Source organism: Nestor notabilis, unplaced genomic scaffold (genome assembly GCF_000696875.1).
Source record: "Nestor notabilis isolate BGI_N333 unplaced genomic scaffold, ASM69687v1 scaffold10649, whole genome shotgun sequence".
In the NCBI taxonomy this organism is placed as follows: Eukaryota; Metazoa; Chordata; class Aves; order Psittaciformes; family Psittacidae; genus Nestor; species Nestor notabilis.
Genome location: NW_009944146.1, coordinates 10,027 through 19,865, shown reverse-complemented (window position 1 = coordinate 19,865; position 9,839 = coordinate 10,027).

Here is a 9,839-nt window from a genome sequence, read left to right as displayed (position 1 = left end):
TCTGAATTCACAACTACTTGTGATCACACTGTCCCACTTGTGATCACACATCCCACAAAGATGATCAAAGGACTGGATCATCTGTCATATGCTCCAGGAAAGGCTGAGAGAGCTGGGACTGTTCAGCTTGGAGAAGGAAAGGCTCAAGGGGACCTTACCAATGTGTATAAATAACTAATGGGGAGGATGTAAAAAAGACAGAGCCAAACTCTTCGCAGTGGTACCCAGTGACAGGACAAAAGGCAATGGGCACAAACTGAACCACAAAAAATTCTACCTAAACATGAGAAAAACATTTTTTCTTTTTAATGTGGAGGTGGTTGGACAATGGAACACTTTTCTCAGAGACAATGTGGAGTCTCCATTCCTAGAGATATTCAAAACACAACTGGATATGATTCTTTGCAACTGGGAGACCCTGCTTGGAGCATGGGGGTTGGACAATCAATTAACAGAGAACTCTCCTAAACTCAGCATTTCTGTGATACTGTACTACTGCTGAGAAAAAAATAATGACTTTCAATATCTGGTCCAACACGAATGAAAACAACACTATTCCTCATCCCTGGTTTTCCTGAAAAATACACTTACTTGTTGTTAAAGAGTGCAAAGAAAATGGCAGATATCGCTTTCTGGCACTTTGTGAGTCAGTATATTAATTCCCCCTCTATCGTAAAACTTCAAGAAGAGATGACCGTGTCCTTGGAAAGTCAGTATGAGGAAGCAGAAATACGTATAACAGCTTTGTCTTCCCTACATTGTACTTTACTTCCCTGTTTCCTGCCATGCTACTGACCTGCATCACTCCAGAGCAATGATCCCTCCTATTAGCTTGGAAATTGCCATGACTCAAAGTAGCTGCAACTCATTTAACCATGAAGAAAGTATGTGATTAGGATGGAGCAAAATCCTATGCTTGCAACTGGCAAAAACATATTGTGCCCTCTGAGAAAGGGTAAGTGCCACAGGATATGGAAATATTTGCAGATAACATAGATTTTGAAACTGGGAACCTAAGGGAAGGTGAGAGGAAGAATGGGGAGGGTGTGCAAGAGGAAAGGAGGGCAAGGACCAGGATGCCATACACAACTGCTCTTTATACCACACCATTTCTTTACTCTCCTAAGAGGACAAATTTCTCTTGACTCCACGAGTCACACACCAAAATGTTCATGTGGACAAGAGCTGTAAGACAAGTACCATGTTCCTTGGAAAACTGCAAAAGAGGGGAGGGCTGGGAGCCGTTTCCAGTCCTATCTCCTCACCACTACAAAATGAGGATAGGCACAGCATTCGGTGGCATTTTGTTGGCAGCTGGTGCTGGCTTGCTCATTCTGCCATGGGAGGGAGATACAGATTACACAGCCTTGCTGTCTACCATGTGATGAAGTCCCATGACAAGAAGCAGGCCCACACTTTTTTCCTGCTGTATGTGATTAAAGAGTCAACTAATCGCACAGTTTTGCATCAGCAGTTAGGGAAGCCTTCTCTCCCACCTCATGGTCCTTCTGCTGCATAGGGGGCAGGGTGAATGAAGCTCAGGAGACCACACAGACCACAGGAAACTCCCCTGTACCCTAGAGACCAGCACATCAAGAATTTTCTGTATCTCTATAGGCAAGGACTCTGCAGAGCCAGGTAGTGACAGAGATAGTAAACTGCTAGCACCCAAGTGTCCTCAGAGCAAATTGTCTCCCTAGTCATGTGTGTTGGGGAGCATATTTGTAGACATAGCTTTTACAGGTAGCTATGCATCCTAAAGACTGGGAAGGCCAAAACAATTGCTCGGTAGGCTGTAAGTTAGTCACATTATCAATAGATTATAGTGTCTCTCTACAATATTTATGAGCTGAGACACATTTACCAAATTGATTCCTAGCAGACCCATAAAAGAACTAGCATCTTACTGCTTCTATTGAGCTTTACCTCATGTTACTTAACAGAAACCCTGAAAAAAAGAGTATGGTAAAGAATAAACCAGTCTTCTACACATTACTCCATAAAATTTCAAACAAATGAGAAAATAGCAAGACCTTTTTTTATCTCCATTTCCCTGTCAGTCACAATCTCAGCTTCCACAGAGATGCTGTTCACACAGGTTGAAAACAGAATGAGGCAGAGAGCTTTTCTCCCGTTTATCCATAAAACACCTGCCTCGTTCCAGATGTTACTGAGTTGAAATGATCAGAGAAGGCTTTATTTTAAACACTAATCACCAAGATTATTTGTATAAAAAAATAATATCCTTGTTTTAACTCCTATTTTTAGTGTAGTCAGATCCTGGGATGCAGGGCTCCACTTTACTTGGTGCTTCACACCAACAGTCCCTGTCTTGAGTGGGTAACAAGCATGCGAGTTTTATCTGAACTAACTGCAGAACATCATTCAAATAACAGCATCTACTGCTTTTCCACATGTCATTGTTAATATAATTCCTGCTCAGTAACACATTAAGAGGTGCTGAACTCAACAGGAATTTAGGGCACTTGGAAAGATCAGCTCGGAAATGCATGGGTATTCGCAGACAAATGCCCTCAATTGCTCTCTGCTGCCATAAGCTGCTTTTATACTACAATTTCATGGCTGATGTCTGCTCATTTTCTTCATGCTGGTAATCTCATGGGGCCACTGGCTTCCCTGGAACTCCCATTTAAACCGGTTGAGCATCTAAGTGGTTCTTAGTTTGCCTCCCTGCTCCAGAGACAGGGGTTCATTCCCTCCCTTGGCACCATCCTGGAAAATGAGGAAACACTAGCTCAGCCAGTGTCTCATGAGGGGTCAGTCAATTTCTCACATTCACTTCCGAGCTATGTGGATGAGCCAAGTGGCCCAAGCTGCTCATGCTATCCTGGGCAGCAGCGTTTCTGATTGCTTAAAATTAATTAAGATTCTTCTGTAACCATAAATTTACCTGGTTAGATTTCATGTCTCAAGACAGCTGATAATCCCCCTCCCCTACCCCGAAACCAACCCAAAAATCCCATGAGATGTATCTAATAACTTCCAGTGAGGTGCAGAAGAGTCAGTTACATTCTAACAGCCATGACACTCTGAGAAAGTCCAGATGCTTTAACTGCTTTATCATCATCACTGCTCACCAGTGTTTCACCGTGAGTGTAAGAAATCTTGAAGCTGGGTGTAAGTTTTAGTACAGTTTAGACTGTATTAGAGAAGATTCACGTCCAAAATGCATGAAGGTTGTATTTGTAGAAAAATCATTGGTATGAGGTTTTAACAATGTTTTGAAAAAAAGAAGATACCAAGCAGATTTAAAGTATCACAGCAGAGATTTACTGTGATAGAAATAGTTACTACACTTCCACTAAACTTGTAAATAATATTTATCTGCAGGAGGTTTTAAGCTTTCTTGTAGAAGCCAATAAAGCCTGAAGCATATCAATTTCCACTACAGTAAATCACATCTTTTGATACTGCTACACTAGCTTTATCGAAGGAATGTTAAAAAATTTCTGGAGAAGAGTAGGAATTAACAAAATAACTTGCTTTGTAAATGTCTCCATGAATGCAGACATTTTTCCTGTATCTTAGATATTATCAAATTAATTCTCCAGCAGTAGCTTATGTTTTTCATACACCATTCCAGATTAAGTTCAAATCTATGTGCAGTGAAAAGAGAAGAATGTAAGTCTTCACCAGAACAGCATCACGGTTATGAGGCGTGTGGGCAAAATAAAGGATGTTCATACATATATTTCATTGTCTTCAACTTCTAATTTTATTATCCTAAAGCACACATTCTGTGTGATCACAGGATACTGTCCAGAGTCATAAAACATCAACACATGAAAATGTATTTGGTGTCAATTTAACACATCTCTCCTCTAAAAGAGTTTGATGAGTTTTTTTTCTATTTACTGTACCATGGTGGAACCTGATGGACAACATTCTTCCCTTTTGGCCATACAAAAGCTCTTATTCATATAAAACATTATCAAATATGAATAGGAAGGAAAGACCCTTAGCTGGTTAGTTCAGAAGAAATAAGTTATGCTGATTTGCACCAGAGCATTTTTCATTTCATATAGGAGGAAAGAGCTGCACAAGATGCAGCCAGTGGAGTCTCAGTTCCCACATTCTTCGTGTTCTTTTTGGTACCCAAGTCACAGGAGTAAGAACTCAAATGGGTATTAGCAAAAAGACACCCAGAAATCAAAAGACCTACACCCCTCTACTCAGCTGCCTGTCTCCCAGTCACAGATAGTCCAAACAGGGATATGGGGTTGTGTGGACATATTGATCTTTTCTGGAGCGGGACCAAGTTGCTCTTTATGTTGGTGGATTTCAACAGCCTTTTTAAAGTGTCATAAATGGATGAGATCACAGATGTTTGAAGACCAGGAAAAAAACATCACAGCCCTGTCAGACAAAATGCATGCTTTGAATATGCATTAGCAATAGTGGCTGTATACTACCCAGTGAGAGCCAGCTTCCATTTACTACCTTTAATAATTGAAGATATTGACTACTGTAGTTTCAGATTGCTGTTTAGTATCATCTGATACACAGATTGATACCCTATATTAACATAGAACTTGTCATCCTGAACAGTCCACAAATCCTTTACCAATGTAATAAACTGACACACAAACCCCCTTCCATTTTTGAAACACAGCTACTTCTGAGACAAAACACGGCTGCACTTCAACAGCACTCTGGAATGCTACCAAATGACGAGAACAGTAAATGAAACATTTAGAGGGTAAACGAACAAAAAGCCAAAGTAGACCAGAACAGAACTCCAGTTCTGCTCAGATACCAGGAAGGCATCACAGTCTTTAATGACACCAAGATCTTATTGCATTTCTCAACCCAGACACCAACAGGATGCCCGTTACTGCCATGTTGTAGATCAGTTCAACATTACCCCAGAAAGACTGAATCAGTGGCTTTCAAGTCTCTACACCAAACATATAGATGTGCTGATGCATTCAGCAAACCAAATTTCACCTATGTCAGGGCATTCAGCATTTCTAACAGACTAGTCACAGCACACAAAACATGGCAGTGCTCTGGTTCATGCTAGATTTATGTCTCAGACTCAAGAGGACAAAAAAAAGCCAAAGTGACAGAAGCCAATGTGCCATGAAGTCCACTGGAAAATGTTAGCCCATCACAATTTATTCAACAAATTTGTACAGGACAAGCAAGATTATACCAGGTAAGTGTTTTTCTCATGGGCAAAAAGATTTTTCATTTGGTATTTGGAGCCTCAAAGATAACTTATTTTTCTGTTGAACCATTGCCTTGCTGAAGCAATGACCCAGGGTGATCTTACTGTGGGATCTTAAACAGGCTCTCATCTCAGTGGCCAGTGCTCAGTTCCAGTTGCATTACTATACTGCAATGACCGGTTGTGACTGTTATTCCAGAACTGCATAGCCACCATGCTGCAGAGATATTACCTTCTAAACACCACGCTGTTGCTGTACATACCCAGCAGCTGTTCCTACAATATTCATATCTTATCCTCTTCAGGATTTAAATATTAAGTATTACAAGAGTTTACATTAAAGCCCCATTAGCAGTAAAGGCTCTTCTCTTGGAATGCCAGACATTTTTATCATCTAAATAATCATAGCAAAGGCATGTAACCCAAGTAACAGAGATCTCTTTTTTTTTTTATTCTATTCTTTCCAACTAAGCAATGCCAAGATAATTCAAACAAAAAAAGACAGTTTCAATTCCCCCTCTTTGGGAGGAAGCTGTTCAAATGCGCTTTGGGAAACATTAATTTCCTTTTTTACCTTTTCAAATTCCTGAAAAAAATAAATTTGTAACTGAAACAACCAAACTTAATGACACTAATTGAAGCTGCAGATATCAGGGTAGTGGGGAAAATAACTATCTCTGAGTATTTCAGGAATATTTGCAAGAGATCCATTTGCACCAAAAGCCACGGCAACAAAGTTCAGGAAACAGGTGAACTTCCGGCTAACATCTAACAACATCTGGCTAACTAAAAGAGAAACTAAAGGAAAGCTACCTCCCTTGTAAGCTGGAATTGGCTTTTTTGGGCTGAAAATTAATACTGCACGCTGAAACAGAAGATAAGGGTCAGAGTCACCAGAAGAAGGCAAAGATACATCTAAACACCTACCATTGCCTAGGCGATTCCGCTTGGAGGCAGAACCCTGTTGGCAGTCTCAGCTCCCACCATCAATCCAGAATGTGTAAGGAACCAAATGCCCTAAGAGTCTAGAAGATCCTTCATTCAGAATTAAGTGCAGAATTTTACATGCAGATTTGTGTTCAGAATGGCCACGCAGCAATGAGCTAAATATTCAATAAATGAAAAACGTATTTTTCCAACTTGTAAAAGCTGTTTAAGTCTATATTGTAAACTCAGTATTCATGGAAAAATAGCCGGAGAATCTTTCCATGGCTTGTCTGAAGAGATAGATTTTTGCATGTCTGTTTTTTCTGTCTTGTTCACCACTGAACTGTTCTTAGTGAAGTTTAGCCTTATACTGAGCTATGGGCCTGATTCAGGTGCTACATATTTCTTGTCAAACAGAAATAACTCTACTAAAATTAATTGAGCTACTGTAGTAGTATGTGACTCCATGGATGTAAATGTGTGGGCCACCAAAGAGCGTAGTTGTGGGCTTAGCCACTTCTTTCCCCAGTATGTATTAAGATGAAAAATATGAGGTATTTCTTACAGGGACTGAAATGCCAAAGGAACCCCGCCTCCCACAGGCCTGCTATAGCAGGTATATTTGGATTGTCAAGCCCTCAGGCATTTGTTCTCTTATTATTTATACAAATCAAAATCTTTTGAAGTGACTGTGGGCTGTATCAATAGCATCAGCCTAGGTAACTGTGGGACACCAAACCCCACTTCACATTGCATCTGGGTGTCACATAGCAGGCTTCTTATGTGAACTGAATACAGGTGAACTTCCCATTACTCACACACTGCTGTTAACCAAGTAGGATGGAAATGGTGACCCACGAAACACATCTGTCCTCAACCTGTCCTCCTTTTAAGGGTCATCCAGCCTTTTTTATGTATAATCTCTGTCACACTCAGAGACAGATGCAGGCTCCTCTGTTCAAAAGCCAAATGTGCTAGTGTTCCTACCTACTGAGAGGAGGTCACCAAATATGCCACCTACAATTACATTTTCATCTTCTAGCTGTAAAAGCTTTCTATTCAAGAGTCATTATTGTCTTCTCATTGGAATAAAATGTGAGGTATTTTAGGAAGCTGTTAGAGAAGCTGAGTGGATTGAAGTATTATTGTGCTAATTAAAGCTTCTTTGATTTTAAACACTTAATCTCAACACTCTCTAAAGTGAGTATTTTTATAAAACGACCAACCATGGGATATAATGCAACTCTAAAAGTACCTGTTAGAAGCCTTGAGTACAGCACATTTCTTATCTTCTTAGCAGACTGAAAGGGAGCATGAAATCACAGTCTTTCTACAGTCTTCTGAAGTGAAAAGATACAATCCTATTTAATTCTGTGGGCTCTGGTTTACTTCAAGAGCATATTTGTATATGTTTACATATTTGTACATATCTTCAGAACTTGGATGTGGCAGTACATTGCAGCTGCTCTCAGGGTTAGCACTGAATCAGTCAGTCTGATTTTCTTTGGCAGTCAGGCCATCTGACTTAGACTGCTAGCCCTGAAGGCAGCTGCTCCAGATGCTTTAGAGGAAGGATAAAACATTAATAGTGGGTAGCAGCACACCTGTGAGTAAAGTTTCTTTTTCAGTTCAGAAATAAGACTCATTTTCTGTGGACTATTAGGATTCTTATTCATTGAAGCACAAATATCTATTTTCTGCATGGCAAGGGAGTACATATTCTCACCTGAGAGTCATATGTTTCCTTAAAGCAATTATTTTTTTTATACATTAATCAAACAGTACATATAAGCTGAGTAACTTGCGAGACCAACTGTTAGGTAAATCAAATTCAAGTTAAAATAATTAATATTATATAAAGAAGATAGATAACACCTTGTTACTAAATGGGCTCTCTCCCTTTGTGTGTTCAAAGTCTGCTGAATTTGTCTCTCCTCTCCTTACAACCAGAGTGCGGGTGCAGCTGAAAGAGCAGCCTATTCCACAGATCATCAGCACGTCTGCTATCTAAGTTACACCTTCAGAATGACAATTTTTTTCCTCAGTGTAGGTTGCTTCAGAGAAAACCTACAAGATAAGGAGGCGTCTTCATGTAACCAAAGGAAAGACTCAATATACAGACTTTTTTGTAACTGATGAAGCATAAAAGACAAGATAAAACTTGTCTTGGGAAAAGAAACTTGTTTCGGGAAACCCCCCCCAAAAGCAAATATCTATTTTCCTTTGAGATTAAGTAAGAAGTTAACTCAGAGACTCAACTAACCCAGTACACAATGTTTTGGGGTTTAGTTTGGGGTTTTTTTATTTGATTATTAGGTTAGTTGGGTTTTTTTTAATCGAGTCATTTTAGAGGGCAAAGAACGTATCCTAGGACCTGGTGCTGAATGCACTTAGCTTTGCTTGAAAACCTCACTTTGCAAAACTGACTACATCACAGTATCTCAGTACAAGGTGCATCAAGGGGTACCATGACTGCACAGGCTGTGGGAAAGATGAGGAATCACAAAGTATGAGATGCTATCTTGTTAGCAGCATGGCCAAAAGGAACCTAACAGGCGCACTTTCCACACAGATGAGGTAGCACAGATGGAAACAGGTAAGGTCTTCAGAAAGATGTATGGTTGTGAAACAAGAATTGGCATTCTCAGTCCTAACAGAAAGGAGCTTTTTGAGCTCGATCCATGACAGGTATGATGAGACAGACCACAAAAGACCTCTTGTGAATGCTCTGGAGATAGTATTTCACAAGATGAAGTGTGACCAAGAAGGGAGGAAACTAGAGGGGAATACAGAAATGGGTTATATGACAAGTGAATTGTAGATTCAGGAAAACAGATTGTGCAGCAACATTACTATTTGACCCAAATAGTGCAACAGGAGCTTTGCTAAAGACAAAAGGGAGAAGATTGATACTGTGGATAAACAAGCATGGCTTTTTTTTTTACACAGTAAAGGAGAAAGAAGCAGCGAAAGTTTATACACATCTAGAGCAAACAAAACTCAACGACAGCCATGACCATGAGTACCTTGTTGAATTATGAACACCACCACAGAGCATCTAACAGACAAATGGCTTGGACTAGACCCACATAAGACTGATAACTGCAAATCTTCGCTGTCAGCTCAACAAAACAATTTTTGTTACTTTATAAGTAAGATTCAATAAGACGGACTAAATATACTTGAAGCTATCGATGAACAAGGATTTCATTGACAAAAGCTTTTCTTGACCAAGAAAGCAAAGAAAAAAATAAACTCACATGACAAGCCACACAAAATGTTCTGCCTCATATATTTTTACTTCATTTCACCATATGTAATCTGCACTCTACCGTGTACTGATCCCACTGTTACAAACTGCACTTATCTACAGAAAACCTGGCAGTCTTATAGATGTACTTCTAATACACAGAGGCAATATCTTGGGCATAAAATAAAGTAAAATGAGCATTTATGTCAATGCCTTCTTTACATATAATACAATATTGAGTCATGACTGTAGCAGACCAGTTTGCATGAAACACACCTTGAAAAAAAAACAATTATCTAATAGAAAACAAGAGCAAGTCATTTTGACTTGCTTATATTCAACCCAAACCAAAAACCACGATCAGTCACACAGTTGTTTGAAACCTGATTTCAAGTCTGCACTTACATGATAATGTTCAGATTCAGGCATGTACCTGTAAAATGCTAATTCATACCCACCAAACCTTTGGAG